Raw genomic sequence first — 15,109 nt, 5'->3', positions numbered from 1 at the left:
TGGTCTATCTACAATAGATAATCTTGCATGTGGAAAAGTCACTGAAATGCTCACACGTTTGTGCAACAATAGACCATTTTATTTTAAGTATGTGGAGCCCTTTAAGGTTGCGCGTTTTCTGATGCTTGCTGATATCGCACAATGCACTCCTGAATCTGTTTATTTCTGTTCCTATCAATATGATTTAGTAGCTACAACAACCCTAACTCTGAAAAAGAATGACTAACAAAGTAAAATTTTAAATTACATTGGATTGTTACCTGATAAGACTCATAACAAATGGAAACAAAATAGCAACAGAAAAATGAAAACAGGAAACATTTAAACAAGTTTGACCACTACATATAGCACAATTTTGTTGGAAAAAATGCTCTTTTTGTAACAACATCTGTACCTTTATTTTGATGTATTTTTGTTGGTCAGTTGTCTAGAAAATAAACTAAAAGTAGGAATACATTTTAGGTAAAGTGAGGTGCAAATAATACTTTTTGTTAATAATAAGGGAATTATGAATCAAATTAAAGTAGACCTATTATAACATACAAAATATAGTATTCCTGACAATTTTCTTTATAATTTGAGTTATGAATTACAGTATCGCAATACTTTTTGGTGTTGTGATACTTCAGCTGGTATAGTATCGTAAGATTAATTAATAATATCTTGACAACCCTAATATATACTTAATCATTTTACCTTATTTAAACACGCAACAAAAATTGGTTATATTGTACATTTCAATACATATAATGCAATAACATCAGTTGGCATTACAACTCATGAAAACAACCCAGACTCATTCTGAAAATGTACCACTATATACATTTGTAGAGAGCGCAAAATACATCTAAGGAGCTATGGTTTTTGTTTTTGCACCAAAGGACGCTGTGTACGTTCTTTTTAGATTATTACCCCCTGCTGTTCGTGCGTAATTCCACCAGAGGCTGCTGTTGACTGACTGAGTAAAAGAGTGACCGATCGACTGATCCACCCTCCACCTTCCCTAAACCCAACCAATAGTGTTTTCAAAAGCACCGATTGACCCGTTCTTTGCTGGTCTGTCATCGTGGTCAACACATCTCTGCTTCAAGTCTGCTGATGTACATAGCAACAAACTGGACAAACTGGTAACAGTGGCAAAGCCGGCCATATGGAGGTAAGTGGTCAGTTGGTAAGTGCGAAAAGAAATGGCATCATACCGCTTCGTGGCATTCGTTTTAAAGACAAAATGCAGCCATACGTACTTCTGGCTACATAATTCGTGATCTCCAGAAATGTATATAGGGCTATGTTTTCAGAATGAGCCTATGTTGCATAAAAAGCACTGGAAATTCCTCCATAACACCGTCAAATAAAGATCTGCTTCAAGAAGATGTTTTAAACATTGCATATCTAACAACAAAAACAAGATATACATCAACATTCTGTGCAATCTGTACTAAAACTGACCATCTTTGTGTTGTTCTACCAAGCATCTTGTTCTACTAAACACAATTTTCCACTGAATATGTATAGGTGCCTTGATAAACTGTTAAAGCTAGAACACAAAGCACAAGTCATTGGTGTGCGTATTGAAGAAACCGCCCCTGACTGAAAGCAAAGAGAGGGTTTTTGAAGGAAGACTAGAAGTGACAACTTCAACACCCCCTGATTGCTTCCTGGTGACACAGAGCCCATATATTAATTAGACAAGCTCACTGAAAGCTGGAGGAAAAGCTATGCGTTCCTCGCTCCGTTACCTGTGTTTGCTTTGGCCCAGAGCCTTGGAGGGCAGGTATCACTTCAGATTAATGACTGGCTTCTCTGTACTGAGGGCTTCCTGTAGTGCTTTGCTTAGGCCAATACTTTTCCCCCTTCTTTATCATTTGATCTGTGGTTTCACGCTCTCTTTCCTTCAGCTTCTAAGTTGTGGCCTCTATTTTCCTCTCATCATGTTTTAAATGAAAAAGCAACGGTTTTGACCTCTTATTTAGTCTTTTGCTTTTGTAACTTCTGATAATTTGTACAACCTGTTGGCTTTGCAATTTAATGACTGCTTTCAAACAGGTTTTCCATTTTAGATAAGTCACCCTTATTTATTTATTGCATTTTATATTATATTTCAGTCACATTTCATTCAAACTAATTCACAGCATTTTTATCATCATAACTTACTAATGTAGTTTTATTACTTTACTAATATTAGTTTTATTATTTTATCTGAAAGACATTTTAGTGTTTATTTTCTGTTTCTGATACTTTCTGATACTCCAATGTGAGGTAAGATGTATGCAGATAAATACTTAAAATTCACACCAGTTTAATGATAGACACAGCCAAAAGTGGAAACTACAGAATGCAAAACATGCAACTTAAATTTTACTTTACACCAAACTGCTTTTAATGCCAACCGCAGACGTCTTTGGCTAACAGCCATCATAAGAGCTGAATGGAGTGAGTCCCTAATTAAAAACGCTAGGCTCTGCAGTTCTCATTTTATCTTATATAAGTTCACGCTGTGCTGAATCATACACATGACTCGTTTTTGATTGCAGCAATGATTTCAGCAAAAACAGTTACATTCGGTTAATTAAACTGCAGACACTAAATGTTTGGAATGATATGTAAAGATCTAAGCTCACATTCCCTGTCGTACAGGTGCAGTTCTCTGTCAGAATGCAGTTGCTTTACTTTTTGATGATTACCCAGGCCTTTCAATGAGATAGTTGCATATTTCGGGCTGGATGTTCGGCCATTTCGTCTTTTCCAATATTCACTGTGAGGGTGCTATCGCAAATGGACCTTCAGACAAATGCTGCTCACTTTAACGTTAGGTTTGCAAAATAACTGTGCTTATAACTGGGTGACAAGCTTTTATAATACGCTAAAAGCATTATGTAAATAATATATAATATGCAATCAATAAAACTTATCTCTAACACAACAACAAACTCTGTACCGCATCCGACGTCATTCCCTTGTTGCAAACGCTAGTGCTCCAGTTTTTTCTGCAACCTCGATGGACGCGCATCCTGAATGTTTTCAAACCAGTTATTCGTCTTTACTTTTTTATATGGACATTTATGAAATGATCTCATTAGCTTTAGACATCCCTATATGGTAAATTTTTGTCAGTTCTAAAACTAAATGTTTCCATCATTCAGACAGTCTGAAACTCAAAACAATGATTAGGTGATTTAAGTCAGTACTGGCGGGATTCTGAAGAGAAATTGCTTTACACAGTTTACAATTAATGTCCATGTATAGTCCAATACTCTTAACCACACCTATTTACCGTTAGGTTATAATAAGCAAATGATATGCAAACAGAAATCCTGCCCCTACTACACATTCCATTTTAGTTGGAGGCATCAACATACTGAAATACAAAATGTCTTAACCACTTTCTGGTTAACGCAGAGTTTCAGCCAAGTCTAAAATGTACATAATTTGAGATTTAGGGCTATATATTAAAGAAAATATGTCTATTTCAATCCCTCTAAAATGTAACAGGAAGTTCTCGAGTCACACAAATGCAATAAGTCACCAACAGAACTGAACAGAATGCAAAAAACTAACCATAGAAACAACAGAGAGTCGGAGGCAACCTGGAGTCAAGCTCTGACCGCAGTCCTCCTCCACACTAAATCCTCCTCTCTCATCTTTCCACTCATCCGATCCTCCTCTCCTCAATCTGATGAAGCCCTGATTTAGTGCACTCGGTCAGTTCCATGCTCTGCTGACCCGGGAGACTTGTGGAAGTGTGAAAGCTGTGACTGAAAGCTCTCCGGGGTCAAACTTGCCTCAGCACTGATGGGAAATCAAATGCTAACCTTCATCAATGGGCTTTGCTTCCCAAGGTCTTGTGTGCTAAACTTGATGCACTCTTCTTGGAGGGCAATTTCAATTGCCGATTTGTTGTGTCAAAATACAGTGTCCTAAGTTTAAACACCTCTTACTGTCATGAATTTAAAAGTTAACATAAATGCTTCACCCAGTCATTATTACATAACCGGCCTGTAAAAAAATGCAGGATTCCACACAATTCATTCATGTTGTCCCAACACAAATCAATTCAGTTAACGGTAACACTTTATAATACCTACACACTATGAATCATTTATTAAGAATTAGCAAACAGTAAAATCAATATTTGTTAAGCATTGCCGCTACATTAATAAACGTTAGTAAGCTGTTTATAACTGTAGCTACAAATGGTGTATATTTTTGACTTATAAACACATTTATAATGTGCTTAATAATTGAACTTTCATACTTTGTTAGTGATTTATTTTTCATTACTAAAGGAAGTATTGCATTATTTACGAACCAGTTGTTTAAGCATAGTTGGTTGTTTTTAAAGATCATTCTGAATGAGTTAGTAAATGATTAATAAACTATTAAAATTTACATTTATAATTCTTGGTATTCAGGCATGCACTTGTAGTTATTTGTATGTTAATAAATGCTTTATTAACTAAACTTCATGCAGTTTTGTGACCTAATCTAAAGTGAGGATTATTTATGCTTTATAAACCCCTTATAAATGACAATTAAAGGCTCAGTTAAATTCTAAACAGGAAAAGATAACAAACTACTTTATTTATTTATATTCGTTTGAAGATGCACAAATGAAACTACTTCAAATGAAAAATAAATCTTTCCAATCTTATCTAAAAAAATCACTAGAGTTTAAACATTGCATCTTATTATATTGCTAAATTATTATATTGTTGTTGTTTTATTATGTTATTCAGCGATTAAACTGTACAGTAATTTAACTTTTTAGATAAGATTGCAGATTTATTGTTCATTTGATACCAAGCCTTTAATTGTCATTTACAAGGGATTTATAAAGCATAAATAGTAGGTGTGATATTACAGTTTTAACCAGTTTTCCTGTTTCCATCTGTATGCAGACATTTCTTGAAATAAAACATTTAGAATCTGCAAAAAACAGTGATCATATTCATTGGCATCACCTCAGAGTGCCAAGTGACAGTGCGAATGCAACCAGAAACATGACCAAAGGTGAGAATGTAGTTCTCGGGTGACCAGGGCCTGGTGGCTAGTCCTTATAACTCATTTCCTAGAACTCCCTGTTGCAAACTCCCCTATGCTCAGACTCACATAAACATCTGAACAATGCCTTTAAGTGCATTAGTAAGTGAGTAACGTGTATTTATAGAGCACATTTATTGTGCAACCCAAACTCATTCTGAAAACGTAGTCCCGTGGACGTTTCTGGAGACAGCGAAATACGTCCCGGTAGGTACGTATGACTGCATTTTTTTTTCAAGCGAACGATACGATGCGGTGCGACGCTGTTCCTTTTTGCGCTTGCCGGCCGACCGGCCGACCGACCGCTTACCTCCATGTGGAGGGCTTTTCCGCTGCAACAGTTTGTTCACTCAGCTCACCGTGTACGTCGGCAGGCTTGAGATGCAGAGAGGAGTTGACCACGGCGATCGGTTTCGAGTGCGGAGAAGAGCGGTTCCAGCAATCAGGTAAGACAAAAACAGAATCCAAAAAAATTAAGTAAATGAGTTTCGTAACAGGGTGAGAACGCTGTGAAATCCGAAAACGCGGTAGAAAAAAAAATTAGGGCTTTACTTTTTTTGGACGGCTTTTGTAAACTGTTGCTCGGGTTTAGGGAAGTGAGCGGGCGGGCGGGTCAATCGGTAAAATTGATTTGGTTCAGGGAAGGAGGAGGGTGGGTCAGCCGATTGGCCGGTTGCGCAGTCAATCATCCGGTCAGTCGGACAGCGGCCTCTAGTGGGTTCATGCGAGAACAGCGCGGGCACGAACTGCACTCGCGAGTGGCGTTTGAGATGCGAAAAAGCGCACAACAGCGGCCTCTCGCGGATTCGCAAAAACAAAAACTGCAGCCGTACGTACCTGCCGGGACGTATTCCGCAGTCTCCAGAAACGTCCGCAGGACTACGTTTCCATTATGAGCCTGAGTTGTTATTGTGTATGGCCATACACCCAAAGCGCTTTACAATCATGAGGAGGGGTCCACTACTCCACACCACTACCTATTTTTTTCTATTTTTTTTTAATCTGATGTATCTTTCATTGTCAGTCTTCTGCATAATCATGAGAAGGATCATGGCCAAGGGTTGGACAGCTTTGTTGCTTGGTGCAAAGACTTATATTTACAACTTAATGTCTCAAAAACTAAAGAGATGTTTATTGACTTATGCCGTAACTTTATTTCTAATGCTACTACTACTATAAACAGTACTGTTGTTGAGACAGCGAGTGAGTGTACATACCTGGGCACCATCCTCCAACTGAACATTGAGGCAAACACAAATTTGATTTGTAAAAAGGCGAATCAACAATTGTTTTACTTGAGGAGGTTGAAAGGATTTGATATGGAGAGGCCTCTTCTTATAAGACATTTTATTCGTCTTTTATTGAGTCTCTTTTAACTTTTGCAGAAATACGCTGGTATTGTCATTTGAGCATGACTTGTAAAAACAGACTTTCAAAAATGCTTCATCTACTGTATCTCAAAAGATTTTGGGCACAGATCTTAACAGTATTGGACAGGTGTATGAGGTGAGAGTCATAAAGATGGCTATGTCCATTTTAGCAGATAAGAACCACCCACTTGATTCAACATCTTGCCTTCTGCCATCAGGCAGAAGATATACTTATTCTAGAGGGGCAAAGTCCAACAGATATTTGGATTTGTTTGGTCCAACTGCAGTTGAGTTACTTACAAACTTTAAGTTGTGTGTTTTTTTACTTGATTATGATTTTTTTTTTGTTTACTGTTGCTGTTAACTGTCGGCTATTGCTGTAAATCTAATTGCCCTTCGAGGACAATAAAGACATTCTAATTCCAATCCACCAGTGTGCAGCATCCACTTTGGTGATGTGACAACAGCCACAGGACAATGGCGCCAGTGCGCTCAAAACACACCAGCTATAGGAGGAGTCGAGAGACAGTGATAGAGCCAATTTGGTAGATGTGGATGATTGGAAGGCCATGATGGTAAGAGCCAATGGGAGGAATTTGGCCAGGACACTGGGATTACACCCCTACTCTTCACGAGAAGTGCCATAGGATTTTTAATGACCAACGAGCCAGTCAGGACCTTAGTTTAACCTCTCATCTGAAAGATGGCGTTCATTGACAGTATGGTGTCCCCTTCACTTTACTGGGGCATTAGGACCCACACAGACTGCAGGTTGAGCGCCCCCTGCTGGCCTCACTAACACCACTGCCAACAGCAACTTAATTTATCTATGTGGACTCTCGCATACAGATCCTGACTAAGCTCAGCCCTGCTAAGCTTTAACCGGTCTTCAGCTGCAGGGTGATTTAACTTTGGCAGCAAAAGTGCAATAACTAATTTCAGGCTGTTGAATTATAAAACAACCCAATTTAAAATGTACACAACTCTTTACTTGTCAAATTGAGTTTTTACATTAGCCTAGCATTCTAGAACTATGGCTGACATCTACTGAAAGAAAAAAATTCTATTATGCTATTGCTTGTAATTAAGTCTTATTTTTTGCACATCCTGCATTTCTGGGAGGGACATCGTCTTCCACACAAGAGAGTTGAACCATTATTGAAAGATTTGTCTTTTTCAGGAGTGGTTAACCACATGAGAACTCAGTTGATCAGCCTGTATGTGTATGTGTGTGTGTAGTTTTGAAGCGAGGGGTTTACTACATGATAAATCACAGGCTCTGTCAGGAAAGACTTGCGCCTGAGGGTCTGTCTGGCCCCTGTCATGGAAAACACTGAGAGTCCCCCTCACTCTCACTCACATTTATAAACACCCACACAGACAAGCTTATTAATGAAAAAAGCAGAGGAATCTGTGCTAATCTAATATAATTAGCCATGTGCAAAATCCCCTGAACATAGCCTCAGCAGACCCCAGCACTGATTGAAGGGCTAGTCCAAAACTTTGCTTTTATAGCTGTTTGGAAATCATAAAAAATGGAAAAGAACAGGAACTTCTGTGATTTCTCATCCAGTTTGGCATAATTCATCATTTATATACTACACAAGTATGCATGAATAGGATCTTTCATCTTTTCACAAGTTTCACAAGACAAATGAACTTTTAGTGTTTTTAGCGCTACGCTGATTAAAGTGCTGTGCTTTGAGGTCCCCAAACAAATGATAGTGCTGTTTTATGTTAACACCACATTACATACAAGCAAGAACACTTTTTCTTGACTTTAATTTTCAACTTCTAAGGGTCCGGGTGATATCTGAAACCCTTTCCCCCTGGATCAAACATCGGTTTCTTGTTTTATCAGTGTATCACATACCATCAAACTGAGCCAGGATAAACAGGAAAGAAGGGATTATTGCAATTTTTCATCTCCGTCTTCCCTCCTCTTGGATGGTATGTGGTGGTCAGACTATGAAATTGTTTCCACTTATTAATATTTGTAAAAAAATGCTGTAGCAGCTCAGGGGGGATTATTTCCCCAATTACCTTCACCACGGCTCATTTACCGTCTGAGACCTGCCTCTTCAAAACAGAAGTCATGATGACTGAATGAGGGGCGAGCACACTGAAGCAGTTGACCGATAAAACAGAAAATAAAAGAGAGAAGGTGAATACATTTACATAAGCAAACTGTAGCTATATTCTGTCTCTACCAACATTTTTGGTACTTCTCAAATCTCAACATCAATTTTTAAAGCTATTTTAGCTTATGCAGAGTGTAATTTCAATTTAAAAATCACAAAAAGCCTTGTTTAAAAAAAAAAAAAATTGTTTTACGCAGCAGATGCCCTTCCATCAGCAACCCAGTACTGGGTAACACCCATACTTTCTCGCATTCACACACACACACACACACACACACACCGCACACACACACACACACACACACACACACACACACACACACACACACACACACACACACACACACACACACACACACACACACACACACACACACACACACACACACACACACACACACACACACACACACACACACACACACACACACACACACACAGGCCAATTTTGTTTACCAAATTCATTTGTATTTGGATGTGTGTGCAGTTTACCTTATGGAGTCACTCTATAGACATTGCATATTGTGGGACGCATAAAACCCTGTTATGCGCAAATTTCGGTTATATCCATGGGTGTTTTAACCAATTGCAGACTCCTATTTGAAAAAACGCACATCAAGGCCGACATGCGGCCACTGATATTGATTATTGTAAGTTTCTTTTTTTTTTAAGTTTAAAGTCTATGGTAAAGTCCACACTCATGGGCTAGGTTGCTGCAGGATTAGGTTAGGTTAGGTTAGGTTACTTTATTTATACCCGAAGGTAGATTTGATTTGCAGTCAAGAGTCCTCATCTTACAACAGTGCCACACAAAGCAACTCACACAGTAACAACAACAAACGCGCATTAGGACATAAAACATAAACATAAAGAATAAATAAATTATTACTTTAAGTGTCCACCCCCCCTCCCCCAAGTAAATATTTAAAATGATTTAAAATATACAGGTCACTGAAACATCTCTGCTTAAGTCTTATTTAAATGTCTAATGGCTGCTGGTATAAAACTATTTTTGTAACGTTTCGTTTTACAGCTTAATACTAGAAACCTACGACCGGAGGGAAGGAGCTGAAACTCTGAATGTAAGGGATGAGCAGTGTCATTTAAAATTGATGCAGGATGCAGGAATTCGATAATCATTAAACATGTTACAGTTTTTTACAATGGCTATGACACTTTTTTTAATACATTTAACAAGTTTGCTAAACTCTTAACGCAGCAACACACCTAAAATACACAATTAGCAAAACAGTTAATTTTATGCTCAAAATCACACATTATAAACTAAACCTCTAAACTACTTTTCAAAATACAATAATAAACGAACACACTACACCATGTCTAACAAAACACTGCAATCATGTTTCAAAATGAAATTATTGTTCAAAACACTAACACATGTTCTCTTCCAACAGAAACATTCAGTCAATCAGAACACACTGACAATAAAACACTATCATCAGCTGACATTACAGAAACTCCATTAGTTTATGTGTCAGCTCTGCCCTTATATTTGAAGTCTCGTTACAGTTTTGTTTCATTGGGTTAAGTAAATGCATGCATTTTCTTTCGTTTACGGCAAAAATTCTATACAAAACAAAGAAAAAAAATTGCTTTATAAAATTGACAGTTTATGTAAAAAAAAAATACAGACACAGAATTTCTGCAGTACAGACCTTTTTTGCAGAAGGACATCACTGCAAAAAAAAGCACCACAATTATAATAAAATAACAAAGTAATTTTCTATGCTGTCCGGTCTTTTGCCACATGTTCTCATCCACATTATACTTGATATCTTCTGTGGCCCGGCACGGTAACTGTGGCCCTTTGGCCTATTATGTTTTTCCTACAGCGACATCCCCAGCCTTGTCAACATTGAAAATTTCATGTGGTACTTGATTGGCCTCTAACTTCATGACTCTCTGAAAGTAATTAGACACAGTGTATGCAAATGCTGTACTGTATATGTACTGTATGTACTAATGAACTCCAGGTTTAAAGAGTAGCTTACTGCAAAACACACTGTGTATAGTACAGTAATGACTGTATTGCATAATCTTACATGGACGTATTGGTGACAGAGTTCTTTAATGTTCCTTTCAAAAACCTCAAGAGTCCTCTATTAGAACATATGATCATGTGATTGAAAAAACCAAAACAAGACATGAGTGTGCTTTCTAAATGGGAATCAGCTGTCATATATATATATATATATATATATATATATATATATATATATATATATATATATATATATATATATATATATATATATAGTTTTTTTTTTTTTTCATTTTTTAATTTTTATTTTTTTTTTCCAGTTGCCAATGAGAAATAGCATATTGCGGTTATATACAGTAAATAAATAAAGAAATATACATCTATATTTGTATACATCTATATTTTTTATCATTTATTTATTTATATAACCGCAATATGATGTTTCTCATTGGCAATTGAATAAAATACAGGGAATATATTTGTGTTTCAATTCACAATTAGAACAGCTGTTCACTTTGACTTTATCCTATATAATTTCTGTTTAGAACATGGTGTTATCTGTTCTGACATACTGTGTTAAAGCATTTGTAAATTTGACTGTAAAATTACATTGTTTTGTTCTTGGTTGTGCTTGTGTGTAAAAGAAGTTAAAGCATTTTAAATTTGTGTTAACTGGATGCATTTTGTGTCAAAACAACAAGAAATGTGTTAATTGTATAGCCCACGAAGACGGATGTTGTGCTAACTGTGTTAAGAGTTTAGGAAACTTGTTAAATGTATTGATAAAAGTGTCATAGCAATTGTAAAAAACTGTAAAATGTAAAAGGGAAATTCAGTTTTATTCCTAAATTGCCTCTGGGTTTGATTTGATGATATTGATTTAATCTGGACTAAAAATCAAGATTCTTTCTACCAAATATTAATTTCTTAACTCTTTTCAAAAACACTAAAACATTGATTTTTTTATTTGCTTCTTAAACAACTTTTCTCTGCAAATTGATACTGCGGTTCCTTTTCAATTCGTCCTCTTAAAACTACACTCTGGTGATATTTCTTGTCGATTTTTTTATTCAGTTCCATATGGATATAATTACATGCCAAACCAGTTTTTTTTTTCAATATAGACTCATTCTGAAAATGCAGCCCTATATACATTTCTGGAGATCGTGAATTATGTAGCCAGAATTACGTATGGCTGCATTTCATTTTTTAAATGAACGCTATGGTCTGGAATGATGCCGTTCCTTTTGTCGCTTACCAACTGATCGCTTACTTCCTTATGGACGGCACTGTTACAAGTTTATCAGTTAGACCATCATGTACTATGGTGGACTTGAGACGGAGAGAGGAGATGACTACGACGACGGGGTTGAAGTCCGGTGAAGAACGGTTCCAAAAATGAAGGTAAAAAAAAAAAAAAAAAAAAAAACTGAAGCCGAAAAATAAAAATACAATTAAAATAACAGGGTGAGAATGTAGTAAAATGTAGTAAAAATCAGAGGAGGGCTTTTCTTTTTCTAGATTGCTTTTTAAATTTGTTGTTTTGGGAAGTGGGTGAGCAGGTCAATCTGTGCTTTTAAAAAAAACTATTGGTTAGTTTAGGGTAGGGGAAGGGTGGGTCAGACGATCGGTCAATCAGTCAGTCAGTTATTCATTCAGTAAAACAGTTAGTAGACAGCGGCCTCTGGTCGATTTACGAGAGAACAGTAGGCTCGAATGGCTCTCGCAAGAGAAATTTGAGATCTCAAAAAGCGTACACAGCGCCCTTTCCCGGATTTGCAAAAACAAAAACTGCAAAAAAACGTAGCTCCTGGGATGTATTTGGCACTCTCTAGAAATGTATGTAGAGGAACATTTTTAGAATGAGCCTGGGTTGTATTTTTCACTTACAACATATCCTGTTTTGATTGGAAAAACAACATCAGATCACAGAAATAAAACAGCTTGTAAAAGACTCTGACTATTTTTACAATCAAATAACATTCTATGCCCATTTATCATGTGGCTTAATGGGTAATATAAATAACTGAATATGGTTAAATTCCCCTAATCCTTTCAAATAACTGACAGTGTTTAAGAAAAAAAATAGCATTCCTAGAATTCCCTTCCTCTTGTATTAAAAAAAAAGTTTATTTAACCGAACCATGATACGTGACGGTTTAGCTGTGATCGTATTTGAGAATATGAGAGTCAGACTGCAGTACCAGCATGATTTTCAACCATCCATCCATCCATGCGTCATTTAAACCTGACACATGATGATAAGACAACACGAGGAGGCTCTGAGCGGCTGTGGCTTGCTCAGACAAAGGAGTTTGCAAAAACAAAAACAAATACAACATGTCTACATATGGATGAAATCTGCATTTGACAGCAGAGTGGAAAAAAGGCAAGGAAATGCATCATCCAGGATGACTGTTGTTTATTATGTCTGAGCAAAAGGCACTCATCTCATTGAAAGCAAATTGAGGGAAACGGCGCTATCACTGACTGCATCTGAGAGATATATGACGTAACTCTGCAACTCTCTGAGATTGATTTAGAAGGAATCAGTATCTCATCTCTTATGCCATACTACTCTGAGCGCAAGCATTAATCAAACCGCTTGCCAGCCTGAATGCATGCGGGCCTTGATGTGTTCCTTGATGTGTTTTTAACCCCCTGTTGAGAGCAATATGTTTTAGGCAAACTGATTCCTTCACCTTTGCCCATACATTTAAAGAAAACCCCAATAGGCTTCGCTAGGAGGTCCAGCTCTGTGAGAGTCTGGCTGAACTGCAAAGTAAACTTTAGAACATACTTTAAAAAAAGTGCTTATTATGGAAATAAATTGCTTAAAAGTCTCCAATATACTCAAAGGAAAGTTCTTTTTTTCGTCCTGAGCTCTATGCACACTAACCCCAAGCAGAATTTAAATAATGTTAATATGTGCTATGCATTTTCCCCATAATAATAAAATAATAAAAGCAGTGTGCATCTCAGCAAGTAAATGTAAATTAAAGTAAACCACTTCAAGTAAATTAACATTTTAAGCAAGCAGCTTTCAACTCTTTATCATGAAAAAAGGGTCATTTAGAATTATGCTTTAGCTTCTGCAAAACAACTCTTCAGTGTGGACATACAGTATGCCAATATATTGTGATAATGCTCATATATGATATTTGTCACAATCACCAGTGATCTAGCAGTTGCAGATGGCTGGAGATCTACTAGGGGACTTCAAATCCCATCATGCACCTCACACACACACCAGTTCCATTTCTCTCCCTTATTACACACACAGCTGGTAGCATAATATACTGATTATATGGACTACATATTCACCTTTCAAACACACACATTGCTGAGTCTTGTTTTCTGTAACATTTCTATGCATTTTCCTTGCCTTGTTCTTTCATGGTTTTTGATCCCTGTTTTTATTCTTGTTTATGCTGTTTGTCTCCTGCAGCGAACTTTCGCCTGTGATCACAACTACGATTTTGGATTACCGTCATTTATTTGTTCCTGTTTGACCATTGCCTGCCTGACTAAGCTATTAATGAACTGTTTTTGGATCCTCTGCTGGCGGTTCATTCTGCTATGGCGACCCCGGATTAATAAAGGGACTAAGTAGACAAGAAAATGAATGAATGAATGGATCCTCAGCTCCATTGTCACCCGACTACCTAAGTTACAATATTGATATTATACACTGTAAAAAGATCTGAATTTTTTTTTTCCAGCAGCTGGGATGCCGGAAAAAAAAGGGTAAAATAATGACCATTACATTATAGAGATTTTATAAAATAAAAATTCTGGTAAATTACTGTAATTTAACATCTGTTATTTTATGGTAAATTTCTGTAATTTACGGCTGTTATTTTAGATTAAATTTCTGTAATTTATGGTTGTTATTTTACAGTAAATTTCTGTAATTTAACGGCTGTAATCCCCCCAGCTGACGGAAAAAAACAACTTAAAATTATGGATTGTTTTTACAATGTAAAGTTATTTATTATTTAAACTGCCAGAGTGATGTTTAAGAATATTCACTGTATTTGCAGTGGCACTTATAACAGCAACACAAGCCAGGAAACATTTTCTAGTGTTAATCTGACCTACTACATGCTCAAATGTTAACTGAAAATTCAGTGATGTATTTATCGGGCTATTGTACTATTGTAACTCTGTGCAATAAGGCTCCAATAGTTAGCATTGGTTAATTTAACTAAACTGACAATGAAAACTACAAAATCATTATTCTTAGGTGATTTTAGATTTTTTGCTTAATGCCCAATAACTCATTGAAATTGTAGTCAATTACAAGTTATAATAAGTTTGATAAATCTTGATTATCTTGTTTGCAATTTAATTAGTTTGAAATACCAATGCTATCTCGTGGCTATTGGTAAGTTTTTGGTGACTAATTTGTGTCACTTGAGTGTAAATTTAGTGACTAGTTTGTATGACTTCGTACAATCTCATTCGTATAATTTAGTATCATTTTCTTATTCCCAATGATGGTAGGGCTTAGGGGTGGATTTTGGATTTGGGTGCCTACTTCGGTGTTTGTTTTT

At 36.6% G+C, this 15,109-nt stretch overlaps 1 long non-coding RNA gene across 3 annotated transcripts in view; it reads right to left on the bottom strand.

Moving 5' to 3' along the window:
• si:ch211-120j21.2 overlaps positions 1-15,109 on the bottom strand; it is a 238,426-nt gene that overhangs the window by 43,722 nt on the left and 179,595 nt on the right. The window contains exon 7 of one of the 3 annotated variants that reach the window (XR_015497802.1): positions 1,740-1,915. The exons of the other annotated variants lie outside the window; for them this stretch is intronic. This is a non-coding gene — a long non-coding RNA (si:ch211-120j21.2). The remainder of the gene's footprint in view (positions 1-1,739; positions 1,916-15,109) is intronic. 3 annotated transcript variants of the gene reach the window in all.

This window comes from Danio rerio, chromosome 8, assembly GCF_052040795.2.
Source record: "Danio rerio strain M-AB ecotype USA chromosome 8, GRCz13ab, whole genome shotgun sequence".
Taxonomy (NCBI): domain Eukaryota; kingdom Metazoa; phylum Chordata; class Actinopteri; order Cypriniformes; family Danionidae; genus Danio; species Danio rerio.
The sequence above is the reverse complement of the archived record's forward strand: the minus strand, read 5'-3'. Positions and strand labels throughout refer to the sequence as shown.